The sequence below is a fragment of the Lissotriton vulgaris genome, chromosome 4_1 (assembly GCF_964263255.1).
Source record: "Lissotriton vulgaris chromosome 4_1, aLisVul1.2, whole genome shotgun sequence".
Classification (NCBI taxonomy): Eukaryota; Metazoa; Chordata; class Amphibia; order Caudata; family Salamandridae; genus Lissotriton; species Lissotriton vulgaris.
In genome coordinates, this window is record NC_141691.1 from 836,263,923 (window position 1) to 836,288,078 (window position 24,156).

General features: G+C 42.0%; 1 protein-coding gene across 4 annotated transcripts in view; it reads left to right on the forward strand.

Annotated features, from left to right (window-relative positions):
• Positions 1-24,156, forward strand: part of ATXN1 (ataxin 1) — a 1,146,771-nt gene that overhangs the window by 1,034,980 nt on the left and 87,635 nt on the right. For all 4 annotated transcript variants that reach the window (XM_086965153.1, XM_086965155.1, XM_086965154.1 and 1 more), the window contains one exon: positions 13,098-13,271. The gene's annotated coding sequence lies outside the window, so the exon portion shown is untranslated. The remainder of the gene's footprint in view (positions 1-13,097; positions 13,272-24,156) is intronic.

The window sequence follows — 24,156 nt, forward strand, 5'->3', positions numbered from 1 at the left end:
TTAATATATACTTGTAGTATAATGCTAATATGTACCTCTGGGTGTGGTGTTTTGTTATATGTGGCTGCATAATTTGCTAAAATGTGCAGGCATCCATGCATGAGTTCATGTCTAAGAGTAAAATAAATGTGTAAATACACCATTTTACAACTCTATTTATTCTTAAAACACAAAAGAAATATGGATAAATACCAAGAAGATGGCCAAAACGTGAATATGGATAAACACTGGCGGAAATGTTAAATAATTAATACCAGCAAACCAGGAGCCCTACTTAAATGACAGCTACCCTCTAGGCTAAATCTCCCTTTCAGATGTTTATAAATCTCCTTTAGTTCCACTTTTTAGCAGGCTTTGGTGCCCTTGCAGTCTCCAAAAATTAAAGCTTTTCACCATATTCCAGGATCGCCCATGCTTTTACTTTGTAAACCATTAGAAGGTAGAGGCATCACTCTGGAAGTTTGAAGTTTAAAAGTTCTTGTTAGAGCGCACTGTGACCTAGCGGCTTCCTGGCGCTGAGGTTAGGACTGAGGAGCTCAGACGGTAGCCATGAAGGGGTTAGCAGGAGAACGCTTGGGAGAAAAGGAAAGTTTTAAGTGCCTTGCGAAATTGTGAATAAACTGAGATGGACCTAATAGATATCGGAAGACTGTTCCAGAAACGAGGAGCGAGTACTGAAAATCTGGTACCACCAGTTCTAGACTTTCGAAATCGGGGAATATTAAGGACGGATTGGTTGGAAGAGCGGAAGGAGCGGCTGGGGGTGTAGGGGCTGATGAGAGAATTAATGAACCAAGGGGCAGTGGAAATAAGACACCTACCTGCATTGCTGCCACATCTCTTGTTGTTGACAGGAGACCATGCCTAATGTCTTGCCCTTTTACTTTACTAATTGGTTTATTCTGGGCATTACTAGAGGTTATTTAGTGTTTGATGGATGCAGGACATTTGTCTAAACCATGGGTACTCACAGACATTTTGCTATCGGCCAAAAGGTATGGTCTATGGTGTGACCGAGGGCCATTGAAGCCTCATGGGTCAGGAATGAGGGGGTTTGTAATGCAGGCATAGGGGAGTGAAAAGTGAGTCCTAGAGTTATTTTGAGGGTTTCATTCCATACTGTCTTGTAAATGAATAACCTAATCTCTAGAACAGACATAGATTTGACAATAATATGTTATGCTGTATATGAGTTGCTATCCCTTGACTGCACCTTGGTGTAAGCCTTCTCTGCTTGCTATTATGAGTCAAATGTGCAAAGGAAGTAACTTGATTATCAAAATGGAAAGAAATAGTATGCTTATGCTTTTAGTCTCTTATCTGTAAACTTAAGACTTGCTTAGAAACAGATAGAGACTGTTTAGACGGACACAGCTCCATGCCACATGCAGGATCCCTGATGACAAACTCCTGAGAGGATGCGGTAAGACGCGAACGCTGGTGCATATGCTGTGGGAGTGTCCGAAGTTTAGACCTTACTGGCTTAAGATTCAGGGGTATATGGAGCAAGTGGTGGGAGGTCCGGTGGTCCTCTCTGAGCAGCTGGTATGCCTGAGTATTTGGGGTGAACAACTGTTATATACTCGCTCCTGTTTAGTAATGTTGCACTGATGGTAGCCAGGAGGGACATCGTTCCGGCATGGGGGTCGGATACTGTACCGAGCGTAACTCAATGGGCGCAGAATATGGACTGGTGCATGATGGTGGAATGAGTGGTGTGCCAGGCACGAGGGTGTCCGAAGAAATTTGTCAAAGTATGGGGCCAGTGGATGGAGCGCAGAGAGCAGGAACTTTGAAACAAGGTGGGAGAGATACTTGGGTGACGGCACGTAGGGACAATGAGATGACAACCATGTTAACGGATGGGAGTGGTGCAGACCAACACAGGGTTCGCTGTTGGTTCTTCATCAGACGTGTGTCTCTGTCTATGGACTCAATTATGCTGTTATGTTTTTGCAATGTTAGAAGTGTAGTTTTGGCACTGTGTTGTCTCTTTCTAAATTTTGAATCTAATAATAAAATCTTAAAATGAAAAATAAAAAGATAGCAACTTTTCTAAAAAGAATCCTTGCCAATGACTCCCCAACAAGGCGTGCAATTCACTGAGGTGGGCAGACACAAGCATCACACCTTCGCTACACGTGGTACAGTGTGAAAGTTTTAGTAATGGCACTTATCATTTAATCCTGGCTTTACCACTTTGCCAACATATGCGAGCTGTGAACTCTGCATCAAAATCCTGGGTAGGTTCCATATCCTTTCTTTGGTGAGAGTAGTCTCTGAGTCTCACCATCAAAACCACTAAGATCCCAGTTGTGTAATGAGTATGATGGAAACCATGGAACTAGAATACATGGTTCTTATTAATTCTGGCCTCCACTTGTAAGTAATTGCGTGGTCTAGGGCGATCAGTTTTTGAACATATATTGTTGCTTTTTTTTCATCAGACATATGAAGAACTGGAATTCACAGTAAACATTGGTAGTAGCCACGTGATAAAAAACCAGGACTGCAACCCAGCCTTTATTGAGTGTAACCCATGAGAGAGAGAACACCCACTCTCATAGTCCTCTCACTAAAATGTAGTATTGTGGGAGATTGATGTACCTAGAAACAAGGAGTCCTGCACTGTGGTGGTGTCACTCCTGCTACACCAAAATTATCACAAATATGTTCTAAAATGTCCCTCATCCCAGTAAAATATATAAAACAAATACTCCAATGTCCCTCATCCCAGTAAAATATATAAAACAAATACTCCTGCAAAAGGCAGAAGTAAGTCTGTTTCCAGGCTGCTGAAAGAAGAGAGCATTCACATGTGTCATCAGTGTATTTTTGATAGGTTTCTCCTAAGAATGTGAAGAAAAAAGTGTGATTACACAAAAGTACAAATTGCACTGTAACCCATTTGAAGGATTAAGGTTGACATCCGAAATCTATAAAAATCGTAGTTTTCCGAACGTAACCACCTGGAATTCTGTAATTTCGCAAAAAGGGGTTTGTTAATCTTGGGTCTTTTCCCCGAGGTTTACTTTTTATGTTTTGAATAAGTCTCTACACCTGTGCAATGCTGCTTTTCTGTATGGTCATCTTTCTAGTCTTTTGTCTATCTCTGTATTGCTATTTGTATTTGATAATTTCCAGTGTTACACAGCCTTATCTTTACAATTTTTTCTAACTGACATTATTGTAAGTATAACACCAAATGTATTAAAGATTTGATGAGCAAAACAGTGATGGCAAAGCTTGTAGAAAAGGTGTTGCCTTAATGTCGACTACAACTAAGTCCTCAGTGGAGGAGTTAAAGAAGTGAAACTCATCAAATAGATTGATAGCTGTCTATCTAGGTCAAGCCGTGAGAGGTAACTTATATTGCCGTCTGTTAATAGTTTCAGATACTCTGCCCTGCCAAGTGCCACGCATCTTGTGTTAGAATAAAGCATTTCCTGTAATTTCCCCGCATTACCGCAATGCCTGAGATTGTCATGCAAAAGTACTGTGTCCTGCAGTGTGATAGTGCTAGTTTCTTGCTTTGCTGGGGCAGAAAGCCTAAAAGCTGAGCTCCAGGTGCTGTTTTTCAAACACCACAAGATGGCGATAGTGTACAACTGGAGGTATAGGATTCTCAATATATTATGACATGGAAATATCCTGCTATCCCTGTAAGCCAAACTAAGTTCAGAAATTAGAAGGCCAAAGGACAAAACCACGCCCTCCTAATTAATGTAAACAACCACGCCATGCTCAAACCATAGTATCAAACAGATGTGGATGTCAAGCTGCAAAACAAAGCTTCTAAATATGTGCCGAAAACGGGTTCAGTCTAAACTGCAGTAAAAGAGGGGCCTAATTGGAGAACTGCTCAGGGAGAAGATCCTCTCTGTGGCCCCTCTCCCATCCTGTAGTCGGCCGGGTCCCACGTGGCAGAGAGCCTGGACAGACTCAATTGATCCTGATCTGATGAGCTAGCCAGAGAGGTGCAGGCTGGTTAAGGCAGGGAATCTGCAGGTAATTTATTGTTTCTCTGCCTTCCTGCCCGGTAACAGGTGTTCCATCTAGACTGTGGGCTGTGCCATGCTACTACTCAGTGTAGGCAACGTTATACTATTAGCGAGAAAGTGTTTTTTTTATTCTTTACAATTTTATCCTCATTTGCCACCTCGCCACCCATAACTTCTATCTTAGTCCATCCCTGGGCTTTTTATCTCTTAGGCTGGTTTAGAGTAATGGGGCGTGGACATCACCTATTTTTGAGTCTGGCCTTTCTCTGAACTATCCCTCTTGGCCACCTGACTCAACAAGTGTGTCCTCCTCCATCTCTATTATTCGTCCTGAAACACCATATTCTAGCGAGATAGGCACGGGCTTAATCATCGGACTTCAACACAAATATTATTCAACCAAAACATAACAAGAAGGGTATCCAAAATCCTCTATTTCTCTTAGACTGGTCTAAAATATCAAGCTTAGCCATATACCTCATAGCTAAAATCCAATCCATTAAACTAAGACTAAGCGGTGAGACCCATAGTTTACATATCTCTTGACGTGCTAGCAACATAGCATAAAAAATAAGTCTAACATTGTTATTCATTCATCTGTTTTCCAAATCATATCTCCCCGTAATACCTAATTCAGGGCTTACCTCAATGCGTTGGTTCAGAGATTTGGAAAGAGAGTTACTTACATCCATCCAGAATTGCGTAATTTTTGGACAGGACACAAACATATGCAAATCATCCACATTTGGGGCTTTACATTTTGGACACCCAACAATTCCGCCATCTTTGAATTTAGAAAGTCTATACGGAGACCAATATGCCCTGTGGATGGTAAATAAAAGGTTTCGCCTTAGGTTTGCAGGTTTAACAATACTGTATAGCATAGACATAGTTACTTGCCATTGGTTTTCTGTCGCGATCCTTTGCAAGCTGTCCATCCACAGGGTCTCTGGCAAAACGAATGGTCCATCTTCCATTTCTAGAATCTGCCAATACCAAAAGGCCACTTCCTTCTTAAAGATCCCTGTCTCCAGCTTTAACTCAAAGTCATTTTCAATTCCAATCTCTGTTCCCAAGTCATTTGCCCAACTTTGAATCTGTAAATATTTATATTTTGAAAAAACCGGACCCCACATTTGCTGGCAAAAACCCCATGTTGTAAGTTTGCCATCTTGAAACAAATCTTTCCACCTTTGCAGAGAAGGTTCCTTTTTCAGGTGTAGTGCTAGCGCGTCTTTTGTCCAATCTGGAGCACCAGGAGACTCCCATATTGGAGCCATATAGCTAAAATAAGGCAGTTTTAATACTTTTCAAATTTTATGCCATATCTCAGCCAAGTCTCTCAAAGTCTTAAGTCTCACCTTTTTAAAGAATTTAGGATCCGCAAACTTATACAAAAAACCAAAAACATGATATCCAGACCTTTTCAGCAATATTCCAAACATTTCGCCGATCGGAGAATTAAGTAGGGTACCCAACAACATCCTGCAATTTTTTAAGCAGAAAGCCCATGCGTAAATTTGTATGTCAGGGGCCGCCAACCCTCCTTTATTGATTCTCCTCCTTATTTTCTTCCATGAAATCCGAGAGCCCTTTGACGCCCAAATAAACGATGTTATCGTGCTCTGTAACTTAATCAGCCATTCCTTTTTAAAAAGCCGCGGGATAGTCTCAAACAAAAAAGTAATTTTCGGTACTATCACCATTTTTATAAGATTAGATCGTCCATATATTGAAAGTGGTAGATTCATCCATCCTTTTAAAGTATCAACAACTTCTTTTTTAACCCTATCAAAATTAGTTTTTGATAGATCTTCAATTTTTTGTGTAATCCTAACCCCGAGATATCTCATTTCTGCTGTGGTTTTTACCCCCCCTGTGTTAAGATTCCAGGCCATTATTTCGGTCTTGTCTTGATTTAACTGATAACCAGAAATCTTCCCGAATTCCTTTGTTATATTAACTAAATTTTTCAAAGAACACAACAGGTTTGAAGAATAAACAATAATATCATCTGCATATAATCCAAGTTTCTTTGACCAGTCCATCACAACAAAAGGGGGTATCTCTTCTGAAGCTCTAATTTTGCAGGCAAGAGGCTCTATATACAGATTAAAAAGCAAGGCAGATAAAGGGCACCCTTGTCTGGTGCCCCGCATTACTTTGATAGGGTGTGTGAGAGTCCCATTAACCAACACACGCGATGTTGGTGAACCATACAGAGCAAAAAGAGATTGCGTGAATTTATCACCTAAGTTGAGGAATTGCAAGAGTGTTTTTAGATATGTAAAGTTAACTCGATCAAAAGCCTTGGCAGCGTCTAACGCGATCACTGCCAAGGGGTACTCATAATTGGAGGCTATGTCTATCATTCCTATCAGTGAGTATGTTAGTTCTTTTAGATATCTCGTCTTGATAAAACCCCTTTGGTCTTCGTGGATCAATTTATGAATGATTTTACCGAGTCTGTCAGCTAGAATTTTTGAGAAGAATTTATAGTCACAATTTAAAAGTGAGATAGGTCTATAAGCATCCAAACTCCTTGGTGATTTCCCTGGTTTGAGTATTAAAGTAATAGTTGCCTCGTTCCATGAGCTTGGTATTATTACCTCCCCTCTAAAAATTGTATTATATAAGTGACATAATGTGGGAGCAATTGTGTCTCCTAACACTTTATATACTTCCCCTGGGAGGCCATCTGGTCCAGGGGCTTTCCCTCTTTTACTCTCCTTAATCACTTTCATCACCTCATCTAAAGTAATGTCCTTATTTAGCTCCCGCATATCATCCTCTGAGAGTGGTTTCACTGAGGGTAGCCAGCTTTCTATCTCTACTTTACTTGGACAAAGATCCTCTGTATACACATTCACAAAATAGTCATGAAATGCTTCTACAATTTGTTTCCTCTCTGTTATGACTTCACCTGTATCCGCCTTCTTAATCTCTTTAATTTGATTACCTATGAAGTCTTTCTTGGATTTCCACGCTAGTAACTTGCCACATCCTTCTCCATATGAAAAATGTGCCAACTGACTAGCTTCCCATCTTTCTCTAACTCTTTGAGCAAGTACTGCCGTAAGTTGTATTTTTAAATCTAAAAGTTTCTTCTTAACTGTCTCTTCTGAGATATTACCTCCCTGAGCAGTTAGACTGCTTTCGCATCTTCGAATTTCTTTTTCCACTAGTAACCAAGCCATAATACAGTCTCCGCTTCTTGGCCCCCTGAGCTCCCAGTCTCCCTCTCATAAACGCTTTACAAGTTTCCCATACTATATCCTCCTTAGCTGACCCAACATTCACATCTAAGAAGACTAGTACCTCATCCTTTAAAGCTTCTAGAAATTCTTCATCTGCTAAAATAGTTCGATCTAATCTCCAGACAGAACTCACTTCCTCTGTTTCCAGACTTAGATTTAAACTCACAGCTGAATGGTCTGATAGATGTGCCCCTATATGTTCCACTTTCGTGACCCGTTCTTTCAACCTAGTGTCAACCAAAAAAAAATCTATCCGTGAACTATGCTTATATTTTTTATTATAAAAAGTGAATCCTGTCTGTTGTGCAGCTTTCATTCTCCAAATATCACATAACCCTTGTTGTGCCATAACTGACCTTAACTTTGCTGTCATTTTACTATTTACTATTGCCCTGTCATTCCCAGTTCTATCCAGCTTACGATCTAATACTGTATTAAAATCTCCAACCATAATTATTTTGCCCGAGAATTCCAACAACTCCACTTCAATTGTATCTAATATTGTAGGATCGTCAACATTCAGGCCATAATAACCAACTATAACTAGAGCTTCCCCAGCCAATCTTATCTTAATGATCACCCATCTTCCTCTTCTATCAACTGATTTATTTTCAACTACTATGTCTGCTCCTTTCCTAATCAAAATAGCCACCCCTTTCGTAGCCAGATCTTGAGATGTAAAAATAGCATTAGCAATCCACTTTTGAGTGCCAAAAATCTCCTTACTTTCATTTTCTGTTAAATGGGTCTCTTGTATAATAATCACCTGGGCAGGAGAATCTTCTAAATATTTCAAAATTGATAATCTCCTCGTTTTAACCCGGAGGCCATTCACATTCCATGCAAGGAACCTTAGCTCCTTGTTAGTAGTCCCGCTCATAGTGCGCTACCCATGTTTCCCTTCTACTTGTTTGACGGTACGGTAGCTCCTGAGGAATATTTTTTCTTATTTTCTCCCTTAACCCACCCCCTCCCAACCCCCCTACCCCTACCCCTCCCTTAACCCCACAACCTACTTTTCCTGCCCCCCCCCCTCTTCCCTCCCCGGAAAACCCAACCAAAACTCCCATGGCCTAGGCCAGTGGATGTTGCAGTGGTGATGTCTCTTTCTATTATTTATCTATACATGGTCAGTGATCTACTCTTGTCCATCCTGAGAGCTATCCAGAAAGGCGTCTACATCTTCAACTGTGCGGAAAGTATACATCTTGTTTTGCCACATAACTTTCAGAAAAGCAGGAAATTTCAACTGGGCAGTAGCCCCTATTTCTCTTAAAGGTATCAATCGTTTTCCTAATTCCCACTGCCTATTTGCTGTAACAGGGGACAAGTCTGACCTAATATCCACTACAGTTCCATCTACCATGATAGTTTTTTTCTTAAGAGCAGCTGTCAAAATCTTTTCTTTTAGTGAATATGTCAAAAAGTTAATCAGAATTTTTCTTGGTTTAGAGCGATTTGGATTCAACCTAAAGGGGTCACGATGTACTCGCTGAATATCTCGCATCAACATTTCCTCTGTCTCAACTATCGGCAATTCCTTCTTTAATAGCTGTACTACAAAACTCTTTATATCCGAACCCTCCTTACCTTCAGGTACTTTAAGAATTTTTAAGTTATTGCGCCTTTGCATATTTTCCAGCCTCTCTACCCTTTCGTCCATCTCTCTGTCTCTGGAAATTAACTTCTCAATTTCCTTGCGATTATCCAAAACTCTTCCTTGTACAACTTTCATCTCTGATTCCATCTCCCCTGTGCGCGTGCTTAATTTATCAATTTTATCTTATGTAATGTACATGTAGCACTTATGCGTTCCTGATTTCTTTTGGAGGCTTCGAATCCTAGATGAATATCCTGTTCCAGTTTCTTTAGCAAAGCCACAACAGACAGATCTAACGCTGCTGAATTCTCTTGCTGTCCTATTCCAGATTCTTCTGCGGAGATCAGCATTTTTCCGCTATTTATTGTATCACCTGGCATTTTGGATATATCATCTCTCATATCTCTCTTATCCTTTTCCATCAATTCATCTGGAATGGCGGATAAACTTTCTCCTGATAAGTCTGGTAATGGGGAGTGAAACCCCTCCTCAATAGATGCCTCTGCATCCAAACTAAGAATTTCCTCTTTTTCTAAATCCATCTCAGCTGCAAGTGCCTGAAAGGGGTTTGGTGTCGAAAGAGTAGGCCAATCCTGTTCTTCTTCTATGGGCCCAAGTGAGGGGTCAGCCGACTCACCAATGTTTTGTACTTGAGATATAGAATTTGGTTTCAAAACCAAAATTTTTGGAACTGGCTTAAAATATGAATTAAGCGAGGGGGTTGTTAAAAGATTGAGACCAGCCCTTTTTTGTCTCTTTTTTCTTTCTTTTCTCGAAGGGGAGTCCTTAGATTTATAAGAAGTAACTTCTTCAACTACTTTTACCGCACCCTTTTTAGTGCCTCTTTGCAGCTGTAATAAATTAGGTTTCCCCAAAGCACATTCACTCTTATCTACTTTGTTTAAGTCCTCAAGTTTGTTACTCCTTAGTAGATATCTCGTTTTTCCCTTTACTTCCACCCCTTTGCTTACTTGTTCTGATTCAGACTCCTGATCGACAGTATTTTTCACCAGCGGGGGAGCAGGGGGGGAGGTAGTTAGATCTTCCTCTCCTCGTCCTCTGCCTCCACTCGTCGGCGTCCCAATTTTCGCTAGTATTCGGCGTCCTCTGCCGATGCCTTGAGCCGCTCTCTCCCAGCTCCCAGCCGGTGATTCACGCGACTCCGCCCCCTCACTCTCGGCAGCCTGCACAGCCGAGGTCTCCGCCATCCGCTGCGGAATTCCAGCCAGCGGCCGACAAACGGCCTCCAAAATTGCCCGGTAGCTCGTTTTGAAATCCGGACCGCGCTCCGGTACTCCCAAGTAAGTACGCACCGTTCTGGAACCGCAAAGCTGACCATTAACTCACACCAACATCACCACTGCTCCGGACATCCGCGACCCGCTACCTAGCCGGCCGCCATGTTGTCCCTCCCAAAAGTGCTAATTGTTATTAGCGAGAAAGTGTTGTTGAATATTTCATAATTACAGAGATAGTGAAAATGTCACACATAAGCACTCTGAAACCTTGGCTGCTATGCTATATTCAAATAAATTACTATGCTTATTTTGCTGTTTTAGCTCGGTTGTGGTTTAGATGACTATTTCCCAGATGCATCAAGCATCAATTTTGCGATTCCTTATTAGCGAAAAATAAGGATTCGCTATTAAGGAATAGCAAAATGCCATGCATGAAGAACTCACTTAAAAAATAGCGATTTCTTAAAATTCCTTAATTGCGACTCGCAAATTGCGGGTCCCAATTAAGGAATACCTCCCCATGAATTGGAAGACAATCTCAATTTGCGATTCTCAATAAGAGAATCGCAAATTGAGATTGCAATTTCAAGGGTGCCAGGATGTCAAAAGGACACCCTGTTGCACCCCTGAAATCTGCATATGGGTACATTTTTCACACACACATGCCCTAAGGGCATGGCATGTCTGTGTGTAAAATGGAACTTTGAAAAATGCACTTTAGTGCATTTTTCAAAGTTTTTGCAAATTAACATGAAGTTCAAATTCATGGTAATTTGCGCCCCCTATTAGCAAAATCGCAAATTTTTTAACTTTAATGCATTGAATTTTGAAATCTCAATTTGAGTTTCCTTAAATGCAATAGCAATTTAAGTAATCGCAATTTTGCGATTTCTTAAATTGAAATGTTTGCATTTGGGATGATGCATCCCAAATGCAAAAATACCAGTCGCAAAGGGGCAGATTCTGAGAATCTGCCCCTTTGCGAGCGGATTCTAGCTTGATGCATCTGCGCCTATCTCCCATACTGTATTGATATGCTGTGCCATGCATATGAGGGAATCTCTTTGCCTCTGCACCTGCGTCGTATTACAGACGCGGGCGCAGAAGCAAAGAAGCTCTCAGGAGGCGCACTGACAGTGTGCCACCTAAAGCGTGGCGCACTGTCAGTGAGAGCAGCCCTCTGGAGGGGGGAAGGGGGCTACGGAACCCCCAGACATCCCTTTGCAGGCGGGTGTAGTCACTGTGCCACTTGCACTGTGAAAACATGGAGTGGCTTAAGAGCAGCTGCTCCGTTTTTCACATAAATATGCAGCCCCCAGGGCAGCGCAAGTTCACGGCTGCCCTGAGGGCTGCGCATTCATCAAAAATCGTCGCATTATACTTCATTGCGCTGGGCACCCCTTATAAAATGTGCACCCAACGCAATGAAAGAAAATTAGGCACATGTAGATTGTGTCCCCTGGTGCTTATTAATGTCATGCAAGTCAGGAACAAGCATTGGCAGTAGCAATAGGTCTGGCCTTGGCAGACTGGTGCAATGGCTATTTTTTCCTTTTTTTTTTAATGCAAGCATATGCCACAAACAAAGAATAAACAAAACTAGCGGAAACTGGCCCTACATGCGGTCACTACTATATGCTTGCAACAAAAATGTAATAATGAAAAAATTCACTTGAAGGGGCAAGTTTACAAGTGATGCTTTACACCAAGCCCTTTGGCTGTATGATGTATTTGAATATTATTTTGTGCGAGGATGATATGAAAATATCATCCCCTAACCATGAACTCAAATTACAGACAGCTACAATGTCAAACTTTATAACAGCAAATTTAAGAAGGAGACAGGAAATAAATCACCTTCTAGCTGAAGGTATTGTGCTAATTACCAGTGGGTGTATTGTTATGTTATATTTATAATATGATGTATGTCGTGTTTTAGCTATTTAAGATGCCAAATATAACATAACAATACACCCACTGGTAAATAGAATGATACCATAAATGTATTCTGACATATGCCATTATTTGAGGAAATTCTATCCTGTTTTTAATCCCCCATGTTGTCTCTCATTAAGGGGCGATTACAGAAATGTGTGAGTAGATTGCCCCGGTGCGTAGTTGTTTCTTCATGTTTTGCTCCAGCCACTTCTCTACGATCCTCTCTGAATCTAAACCTGGGAACGCAAATCCACAGGCACCATAAGACAAAGGGAAAAAAAAACAGGACTGGATGGGCTACTCAAATGTGATATGGGATCACTTTGAGATCTCAGATTAGTGTTTAACTTAAATTTTCCATGAATAAATCATTGCAATAAAATAGATAGGATTTTGTCCAAGTTATGTTTCTTAATTGGCAAACATTTGTTCATTTGTAAAACAAATAAGGTTTTCAAAGCATTTATTAGTAAAGGTTTGTGCCCCACTTTTAGTGGGAACAAATTACTTTCTGGCAGGGGTTTCAAGAGGGAGGCTTCGGGGATGAGGTAAAGCCTGATTTTCATCCTTTTAGGAATGGCACCGAAGAAAGCAGGTCGGAGATAGCTCAGTCTGTTTATGTGGCCCCTGGGGTGTAACACATACCAGCACCCCCTGCTGTAGCAGAATCCATTCTCTTAAGGGGCTCCAGCTGGCTGTCTGTCCCGGGGTTCCATGTGCTGCCACCAGGACAGCCTGTCCCCTCCCTGTTAGTGAGGCTGAAAGCAAAAGCGCTGGCTGCAGGGAAGGAAAACCCCTCCCCCTATCAACAACTGATTGGGTTTGTGGGTGTCAGTCTAATGGTTGAACAAAGATGGTCTGAGACCTCTAATGTTACTATTGATGCAGGCCCTACATATTTTACTGTATGCAGCTGCCTACTCAGTACACACATGGTATGTGCCAAAGATAATGAGACCGGAAACAGAGAAAATATAGATAGTGGTAGACTTTGAATATGAAAAGATGGCTGTTTGATTGAACAAATGTTAATGAAGCAATGTATCTCCTCTTTCCTTTGTAGGCCAAGAAAAGGATGAGCAGCCCTGTTTTGAAAGGTTTACAGCCGGTCGAGAACTCTAAAAGACCACGATATCGAGTGTTCCGGTAATCAGACTGAAAAGGCCACCCAGACCTCAGCCGCCATTTCACATCTCTCTTAAGAAAATAATGGAAGACTCGTTCTATGAAGTTTAAGGTAAGGATATAAGTCCCCATGAAACATACATTCAGTGCTTAAGTTGAGCCGGTGGTTTCCGGTGCTCAGCACTGGCACTTCAATGTCAACACTGGCACTTATGACAGTCTGCTGCATATGTGGTGCTCTTTGTCTCATTTAGAGACGAGAAACACAAAAGTTGTTTATTACTTCAATGCACTTTAAAAATGACAAATACCTGCTGCCAATGCAATCCTTATAGCTTTGGGGGTCTGGAATAGTCAGAATTGTCACACTTGCAGATGTATGATGGTTAGTCGTTGTGTTGTTCCTGTTATTGGCCGCGCTGACAGCAGCAATGGGCGGTGAATGCAGAAGTGGCCTCCTGAAGAGGGCTCTGGCAATTCTGTTTTTACAAATTAAGCACTGCATACATTCAGTTGAGAATCAACATGTTGGACCAGCTTGGAAGCGGGGTCTCAGGTGTGAGCGCACTACTTTAAAAGTAAGGTAGAAACACACACATCCGACGATTGTAAATTGTGACAATAACTTATCAAATACAGTAAGAGTATGGACTTGCTTTTGACCATGTTCAAGACAGTGAGCATAATTCAGCACTCGGGAGTAGTCGCAAGTGGACACGCAGCTTTATGTAAAACTCAAAAGTAGACAATGTAGAAAATTATATGTTGATCGCATGTTGTGTTGCAGGCAGAACACGTTTGTCTTTCGCTGCTTAGCAAAATGCAGCCCATTTCCGAGTGCAAGATCCTCAGGCATACATTTGGTTCTTGCAGGTGTCCCTTTATCAGAGGATTCTTTACTTGCTGTGCTCAGGTGTACTTTGCAAAATGGAAATGAATTAAAAACGTGTGGTGAATAAAGGTGGGATAGTTAAAGTATGTCATTTACATATGAATAGTTGGTAGGTCCGATTGGTGGCCGAGAACAATCACTGCTAAAGATCAGAGAAGGAAGATTCGAGCCCAGATAATGTTTTCCGATTCTAATCAGTGGGGCAGACTATTTGCCTAAGTCGTTTTCTGGTCATGAACTGCCTATTTCCAAACAAAGAGCAAAGCTACAAACGGACTAGTTGCTGTGGAATATCTTAAGGTTATGCCTAACGTCATCATTGCTCCCTACGCACTTCTGCCACCTTTTATCAGCATGTATAACAAAAATATTTGTAGGTCACTGAGAAGTAATGTCAATATGTTTCAGGTAAATTAGAACTGACTTGATTTTTCTCCCTGGACACCCATTGGTGAATTGGTTAGGGTAAGCTGACTCGAGCAAGTAAACATAGACATAAGCAACTTACCTAGAGCTGCATAATTAGTGCACACATTAAAACGATGGGCCATACTTAGCGCATTGTTAGTTTTGTACATGAAAAGTTTAGGAATTTGTTCTCTTACTACATGCACAGATTGGTGCATGGCATATTTTTCTCTAATTCAGTTTTTTTTCAATCAACCTATTATCTTTTATAAGAAATCTTTATGTTGGGACTATCTATGTGAAATACCTTTTCATATTTGAGGGTCTTCGGTGTTATTGCATGGAAAACCATATTATTGGGTACTAAGGGCCACATGTGCGAAACGTGGTTTTGGGATTTCCAAAGAATCGATTTGTAGAAATCAATATTAAGGAATCGCAAAATGAGATGTATGTAACAGTTTATTTCTCTAATAGCGATTCCTACAGATTCACAATCACAAACTGGAAATCACAAAGGCCCACATGCATCAATCTAGGATTTTGCATTTCTTAAATAGCGAAAATTAAGGAATCGCTATTTAGGAAATGCAAAATCCTATGCATCAAGAAATCCTAAAAGTTTTTAGGATTTCTTAATTTTCGGAAATTGCGATTCCTTAATTGCGAATTGCAATTAAGGAATGGCATTACATTGATTCCTATGGGCCTAGAGGCCCATAGGAATCAATGCCGTTTTGCATTTCTTTTGTTTTGCACTCGCAATTTGTTGATGCATTTCAAGGGTGCAGAGGGGGGTCCAAAGGACCCCCCCCCCTGCACCCCTGAAATGTATTTTCAAGTGCATGTTTCACACACACATGTCCTAAGGACATGTGTGTCTGTAACATGCAAGTTTAAAAAATGCATTTTTTTGCTTTTTTTTCAATTTTCGCAAATTAACACGAGGTTCAACCTCGTGTTAATTTGCACCTCCTATTTTAGAATTCAGATTTTTTTAAAAAATCATGCATTGCATTTAAGGAATCGCACACATGCGATTCCTTAAATGCAAACGCTTTTTTTAGAAGTGCAAAATATTCCTAAAAGTTTCATGCATAGCAAAAAGTGATTTTGGAATCGCAAACGGCCGATTTTTCCGAATCGCACCGTTTGCGAGTCCAAAATCCTTTGATGCATGTGGGGGTGTATTTCTAATTGCAAATAAGAAAATGCAATTAGGAAATATAGCATTTTGGATGCAGCATGATGATGTCAGAGCCGGAAGTTTAGAAATACCGGGTGTGCCACCACTCAGAAGACTAGGAAGGCAGCAGAGCTCCTAGCTCACTACTGGAAGTGTTTCTTTTGCAATTGTTGGAGAACACCATGTCCAAGGAAGATGGGGGCAAGGATTCTGGAAGCAGAAAGAGAAAGTCATATTTTCTGAGGTGGAGTTGGAACTTCTAACAGAAGAATGTGAGGCACATATTGACCAGGTCTTTGGGAAGGCATCATTTACTGTTCCAGAAACCCAGAAGACCAAGATATGGAACTGCATCGTGGAGCAGATGAACTCCCTAGGTGTGACCCAGAGGACCATACCCAAGATCAGAAAACTCTGGTATGACTTGACATCCCGCACAAAGGAGAAGGTGGCCAGCAGGATGGCTGAAGGCCATGGCACAGGTGGTGGACACTCCAAATACCCCCTCCCACTCCCATGGAATCACTGATCAAGGGGATACTGGAACTAGAGAATGTGACAGGAGTGTCAGATGTTAACCGCTCCAAACCTGCAGGCACAAGACAGGGTAAATCAACTCCCTTTTACCTTCTTAGCATGACATAATGTTTGTAATGCCTCAAGTAAAACATTAGTTGTACCATGGCAGTGCATCATGGGAGTTATAGCAAACCAAAGTGGAATGCTGTACTGTGTGCTGATTACCACACTACACATATTTGTACATAAGAAACATATAACAAACACATGAAGCACAGTTACATTATTGTGAGCAAACATTAACCATTTATTAGCAGTATCTATGTACATGCATTTCCACAGATCACACCAAGGACGTGTCAGAAACAATTAAGGCCAAAGGAGCTACTGACACAAATGTGTAAATGGAGGACAGCACAGTATCAACTCATATGCCCATTAGTCTAACTCCAAATTCCAGGAGAGTAAGCATTGCACCACTAGCAGCCTTTGTGGGCAGTGATGAGGTACAATCCCAAAGCAGGGGCACAACTACTTCTGTTGGCAGGATACACAGGCACTGTACGATCCAACCAGCAACAGTCCGCAATGACACTGTGCAGATGGCATGGCAGCCAGTTCTCCTGTGTTTGGTGGCCTGGAGAAATCAATCGTCTTGGTAGAGCGCCTGCACACCAAACAAATTAGGACTGTAAATAGGCACCCAGCAGTGAAATAATATTGGAAGTCTATTATACGTAACTTGCAAAGAGTGTGTGGAAAAACCTTCCATCCACGCCTAAATGGTGTCTTCTTAACACGTGGAAGGCAACAGACTGCAGTCTATTAGCTGCTGTACAACTGGCTATACTTTCAATAAAAAGAGATTTTAAATAAAAAAAGACTGTAAATAGGCATCTGCAAAGCATGTGAAAATCAATGTAGCTATTGCAGAAAGGGCAAGGCGGTTGGATTGCTGCCATGGAGAAAGAGCAACGTCTCCAAAGACACAGGGAGTGGATGGCACACTTTTGATGCCTTCACTCTTCAATCAATTTGTTGGCAATAGACACAACCACCCCTACAATTAGAACTGTCAATATTCAAAATGACACGGGGCACTTCTGTCAGGATGTTGCACGTGGCCTAGTACAAGTGACCACAGCCCTTGAAAGCATTCAGACACAACACCTGTCTGTCCCCAACATACTGCCGCCAGCTGAGAGTGAAGGTGCCTCAAGCATCAATGCCACATCTATGCAAGAGGGATGCTGTACCATGCGTACATGCCAAAACACCTCTGGATCTGACATGGCCCCTCTTCCACAGCCCAGTCTTGCTGAGAAGGCACCCACACCCAGAGGCCGGAAAAAGTGAATCCACTGAACACTCATAAATCTACTTGGTATAGTTTGTTATTTCATACTTTGTTGAAACGATGTTGCCTCCCCACTGGATAGAGTTGATTAAGGAGAGAGACATTATTGACACAACCTGAATAAAAGGTGGTATTTCAGTTATGTGTGATGTCTCTTTGTTAGATGCTGTCTAAGCATGGGCGAATTTTGCGAATCTGGCGTTCGCGTATTTGCGAACTCGCAACCCGCAAAATCCGCGAATCCTCGCGAATTTGCGGATTTTTTTGTTTTTATAGTGTTCGCAAGGGTTTCTGCCAGTTCGCGAGGATTTTGTGCCAGTTCGCGATTGCGAACTTACTTGTCGGCACGCAACGGTCGCGACTATGTTGTTTCTACGTCTGGTTCATCATCACAGGTTCACAGCACCCTCTGTTTCAACACTGCCACCCTCTGTTTCACCCATGCCACCCTCTGGTACATCAATGCCACCCTCTGGTTCATCATCATCACTGTAGATTATGGGGGGGAAAAGCAAGCACACCTGCCCTGCTTCAACTGACATGAATTAATTTGGAGTTGATTTATTAATGTGTCACTGTTTTAAAATTCCAGTCTGGCACCTGCTTCCTTATCTGTAATTTGCTTTCCGTTGCAGTGCAATTTTTTTTCTAGGACCTTTGTGGCCTACTTGTAGCTATTCTATGATCTGGCTGTGAGGGTCAGAGCAGGGTCATACAATTGTTGCAACTAGCAACTGAACTCTGGAGGGGCCCCAGTCAGGAAGCACTACAGGGAATGGTTACTAATGATGAATTTGAACTTTTGCACCTGCTGCTGAGTGCTTTCAGTTTAGCAAAACTCGTTTTTCTGCAGAACAGCAAATGTAATGCCCCAAACAAACTTACTTGTGAAAGTTTATTTCTAATCCAAAAGTGATCCAAAGAAAGTCAAAAGGCCTCAAATCCAAAAAAAGGCAGGCAAATGTCAACCTGAGGAGTTATTGTGATAAAAATCATCATTTTCAGAAGGTCTATGCTGCTTGCTAGTGGATTTCTTGTGCAGAATTGCAAATTTTGTAATTTCGCGAGTGCGAGATTGTTGCTGCCCGCCGTACCTACATGTTCGCAATTGCGAACTTACACCGCACGCCGCAAAATTGTATCACCAAGAAAAAAAAATCCGCTGCATGCGAATTTGCGGATTTTCGGTAAATTCGCAAGCTTTCGCGGATCGAAAATTTACCGAAAATCCGCGAGCGTAACGGAATTTCCGCCCATGCTTAATGTTGTCATCATTTTGACCTAAAACATCTTTTTTGGAGATCTCTGTGGGTTGTGCACAACCCTCTGGTGCAATTGTACCCTCCTGTTGCACCTGTAGTGGTAGTAATTCCTCAATGCAGTCGGACCCAGGCTCTATACTGATGCTGTGCATCTCCTTCCTCATGGCGATATTGTGTAGTGTGACACATGTGGCAATGATCTTATATCACGTCTCAGGTCTGTAAAGTAGTGCACCACCGGTTTTGTGGAGGCAGCGGAACCTGGACTTCAGTATGCCAGTGGTCTATTCCATGATGGACCGTGTTGTTTTATGTGCCCTGTTGTTCTGTCTTTCACTTCTAGTTCTTGGAATCAAGTATGGTGTCAGTAACCAAGGATGCAAGGCATATGTGTGTCCTTAAAGAGCATGAAAGGATAACGCATTAGGTCACATTACACAAACAGTTCTGGCCACTGTATGTTTTGGGACAACAATTCTATTACCATTTAAAAAGCCATCGCCAAATGTACCCTGTGACAGTCGGTTTTGTATTCCACTGTGGAAGAACATGAAGGAGTCATGGGTGCTGCCTGTGAATCTTGCACAATGTCTTTTATGAAGCATGAGGCCTCACACACTACCTGTACATGAGTGTGTGAGTTTCCTAATTTTGTAGATTAATTCTTTTCTTTAGGGGGGACATATGGCAATATATTTGACATCAACTCAGCCAATAAGATTGGGGAATTGTATTACACGGTAAAACATTAATTTGATCTGCTGCAAATGTTGGGGGGTATTCAGAGAAGACGTGTGTTGGATACATTTGCTAACCATGATGGCCATCTTGTGAAAAAATCTGTAAAAAGCACTTTGTGGCACCCCCCCGCCACTGCTTTGGCCCCCTGGTAACTGCTAGAAGGTGAAGACAACACAATACCTGCACATATGGTGGGATTGCATTGCTTCCAATTTTGGGCCCGAAGCTGAGGTAACTCAGCAATTAATTCCAGGATTACCTCACTACTGAGTCTGTATTTCTCATACATCTCCTCCTCTGTCTGTTAAAACTGGGTTACCCTCACCTTTAATATACTCTCCTGTCTCCTCCTACTTCTCGGCCTACCAGCCAGAATCCTCCTCCTCACCAAGACATACAGAGCCGCCATTCTGCAAGAGCCTGATACATTTTGGATGCCTTTGTACCTGGTTGCCACCTGATACAGATGGATGGTAATTGCTTTTCCTAAATGGGCATTTTGCAATTATTCACAATTTGGAAATCCTTTGTACATGGTGTTTGCGAATCGCTATTTGGCAATCCCTATTTGCGATTTCCTATTTAGCGAATACCAAAATGCAATTTCGATTGAATAGAAATCGCATTTTTCACTACCGAAAATGCCTTTCGTACATTCCGAAATGGCAGTTTGCATTTCCTAGCTGCCTGAAATTGTGATTTGCACCACTAGTAATTGCAAAATGCCTTTGCATATATGGCCCTAAGCTACATGTCCACCCCTTGAAAATAGGTTGACAAATGAATAAGGTTGAGGTAGCCCACATGTAAAAACAAACCTCTCGAATCTGGGGTCAAGGCGAATGGCAATTGGGGAGAGGGGGTGACCATCAACCAGGAATCTAGTACCGCCCTTGCCATTTATTGCCAGCCAATGACATGGGTCATGGGTGAGAGGACATCAGAGTGTTGTGCCTCTAGTTATCAGTCATTCGCATCAATGGAAAGTGGGCAGCTGTATTTTTAGTAAAACATGTTAAATGTCCTGGTCTTCAGTGATACTGAGTTGCCTCCTATATTTTCAAATCCTGCTTTGGAAACTGTGTAGCTGTTTCATGCTTGCTGAGGCCGGCTTCAGTTGTTTTTGTGGGTTCGTTTACACAATACCTAAAGTGCAGGCTTTTAAGTACTCGCCCCTGGGTGTTTCATCCGTTTTTTGAGCAGTTGTTTTTAAAGAACTAATAATTGCCAGGATGTTACATGATCCACAAAGTTGCCAAACCTAGACAGTTGCCCGTGTTTTTAGCTGACTGTAACGGGCCTTATGTCATCGCCTTCTGAGAAGTCCTCAACTTTACAGAAACTCTAATCATACCTCTGTCGATAAGAGGTGTGAACTATTTCATTAACATATTTCTCCCACCTAGGTCCTACCTGACATCCTACCTTTCCGGCACTCGATCCAAAGCATTGTTTTGGGGGTTTGCAGTTGTGCTCACCAGGATCAAATACTACTGTTGGATCTTTGTGGACTTACCAGCAAAACCCATTGCCAAGTTCCAGAGATCTCAGAATCCTGGGGCTCCTCTCATTGTAGATCAACCATGTCTCTCCCCTGCATTTTCACTCCACTGGCACATGACCAAGTCAAGGACTGAATTCAGAAACCTGTGCCACATGCGTAAGATACTTCTTGGGCGAACTCCCCCCTGTGTCTCCTTTCGGTTGATGTCATACCGGGTGACCAAAAGCCCAAGTCATCTACCCAAACAAACGTGCAGGGCACCTGCTGAGAGACAGCACATATGTGTGCAGGATCCTGCATGTATGAGGCTCCTTCTCTTGACTTGAGCTGAGCGAAATTCACATAATTTGCTTTTGCATAATAATGCGAAATATCAGCAAAACGACACCTATATACGTGAAATGTGAATCCATTGTTGAGGGCTCAATTTTAGCAAAGAATTCACCCCTGCAAGAATTTTTTTTACATATTTCTTGCAAAACCATAGTCCAAAAAACAAAAGCAGTGCTTGCATGCAGTTGTTCGCATGTGTTAGCTGTAAATTAAAACACTGTGAATGGCACAGAGGTATGCAATGTGGCATAATGACCGAATTCCAAGAATTCTGAGTAACAAACGTATTGCAAAGTTCCTGAAGTTATGCAAATTTGCCTGTGTAATTGAAACTTCGCCCACGCCTGCTCTTGACCACACTTCCTTTACCTCTGCTCACTGAAGTCCACTTTTGTAGATTCAGGAAGTCACTCAAGATGCTCCTGTTCTGTCGGATCGCTGGACGTCTTCATTGCATCCAACTGCCCTTGTCCCAGTGAGCGGCTGCCAGTTTGTGCCATCACTGTGCTGGAGGATTATTTCAGCTCCATATCCCCTGTAACCCTCCCCTCCCATTGAAGCCATTCTAAAGCAGCCTCCAGGCACCTCTACTGCTTTACGAAAGCAATGACTGTAGAAGAGCTTCTCCTAGACTTAAACAATTGTCTTCTTTTGGTGGTTTACGCATTGTTCAATCTAATGCATTATTACACGAAAGCTTGGAAAAGTTGCTGTTTGTCGCATCCTGTAAGTTCCGAACCCCAGTGTACTGGTTTTTACCTGGTGCATAAATATCGCGACACCCTCTGTGACATTTGTAACACAAACCTACATGCTGACCTTCTGTGTCTATGTCATAAGTCTTTCCTAGAGCAGCTCTTCACCCTCTTAGAAGAAAAGTTCCTCTTTTTCTTGCAGCCACCCTACTCTGACACCATGATGGCTTACTTTTTTGGCCATGCCTATGTATGGCGTTGACCAGAACCGGCTTTAGCGCTGGTAATCCGCTCCGCTATCCATACAAAATACAGATTTGTGATCTGCATGGTACGTGTTCTTTGCAGCAGGCTTATTAACGCTGCGTTACTTTATGCCACTAGACAAAACTCCGATCTCTCTCTCTCTAACAGGAACATTAATCACTAGAGTTATCTTGATATTTTTATTGGGGCCTGATAGTTGGATTCACAAGGAACTCTGCAGAAGGTGTTTTGAAATCGTAAATTATTGCTAAGCAAAGGGCCCCTTCCGCCCCGAGGTTAGCACCCCTTCCCCAGTTCAGCACCCAGTGCGGCCACACCAGTCGCACTGCCCTAAAACCAGGCCTGGAGTTGACCATCAGCTTATATACAGTATCCTTTTTCAATCTCAGTAAAACAGCAACTGTCTGCCACGGTGGAGCTCGCAGCACCTCGGCTCATCTACCATTTCTTGTTGGTTATTGAAAACCTTGCCTTCATATTTCCCCACCGCCCAGATCCAGCTTTCTTCTGATCTCTGAGTGTGGTACATTGTTTTGCCCCATCATCACCCCAAGGTGTGCCCCTGGTGGCTTGAAGGAGGAGCAGTAAAGGTTTGGGAGACTTGAACCTGTTTTTCATCACCAGACAAGAGAAAGTGAGAGAAAGTAAAAAGGGGTGGCAGATAAATGAAGGAAAAAGGATAGGTGCCAGAGGGATAAAGCAGTGGATAAAAATAATTTGCAGGAGTGAGATATAGAAACAGAAAGTGTCGGTGTGGGGGAGAAAAAAGTAGGAGGTAATCAGAACTAAGCAACCTTGGCATTCGTCACCCAGGCATGTAGAAGCACTGGCGGTGGGCACAGAAGAAACACTTTGGACCCTGTCCTTTTTTTTCACAACTTATGTTTCCTAATCACCTCACTCTACTCAAGATGTTGGATTACTGGCTTGCATGGAATGAAGGCATTAAACAAATGGGGTTGACCCAATAAGTCAAAGGACCTGGGTAATAGTTTTTATGTAGAAACAAGGTGGTCCCTCACAACAACTTAATCTCTCACTTAATGTAAATCTCGTTATTTAAGGTAAACAGATTATAAATCTGAAAAAGGAGATGCATTATCCGCAAGAAACAATATTAGTAGAAAATACCCAACACAAACAATACAAAAAGCCACTTTATACTCAGTCTCTTCTTAGTATAATTGCAAATGTATTTACACGTTAATAAAATAGAGAAAAAAGAGGGACTGCAACCTGCAGTAAGAAAAAAGTGGGTGCTCAAGTGAATTGAAAGGAAAGTAGATTAAAGGACAAAGTTAAGATACTTATGTACAACTAAAAATACAATTTTTCAGTTGGACAACCAAAAAACGGGCCTACCCATACATTAATATCTGTACAATTTATTCATACAAGAAAGGGAAAGGGACAGGGATAATGACGATTAATGATGTAGGCCTCAGAGGGATAGGGGCATGAGAGTCGACGTTTCGACCCTGGCGCAAAAAGGGGGGATTCACAACCTCTGCTGCAGGTCTTCTTCAGGACTAGGTTCAAGGGGAGGGGGAGTACGGGGGACCAATGGTAACGTGTAAGGCTCACGTCAATGCGACTGGACGGGCCACCTAACGATGACTTGTAGGTGAATTTCAGAATGAATAGATAATGTGGAGCACAATTAATTGGAATTCCAGAGTTCCCTGATAAATCGTTCCCCGTGTTTTTAAGGGTAGTTTTGTTGAGGGGTCACTCGCTCACGCATGTAGTCGTAGGGGGACTCGAATCCGGTCAGAAGGAAGGTCCCAATGGATGGGGTCCTGGATAGTGATACAAAAAACCAAATAAATTGGA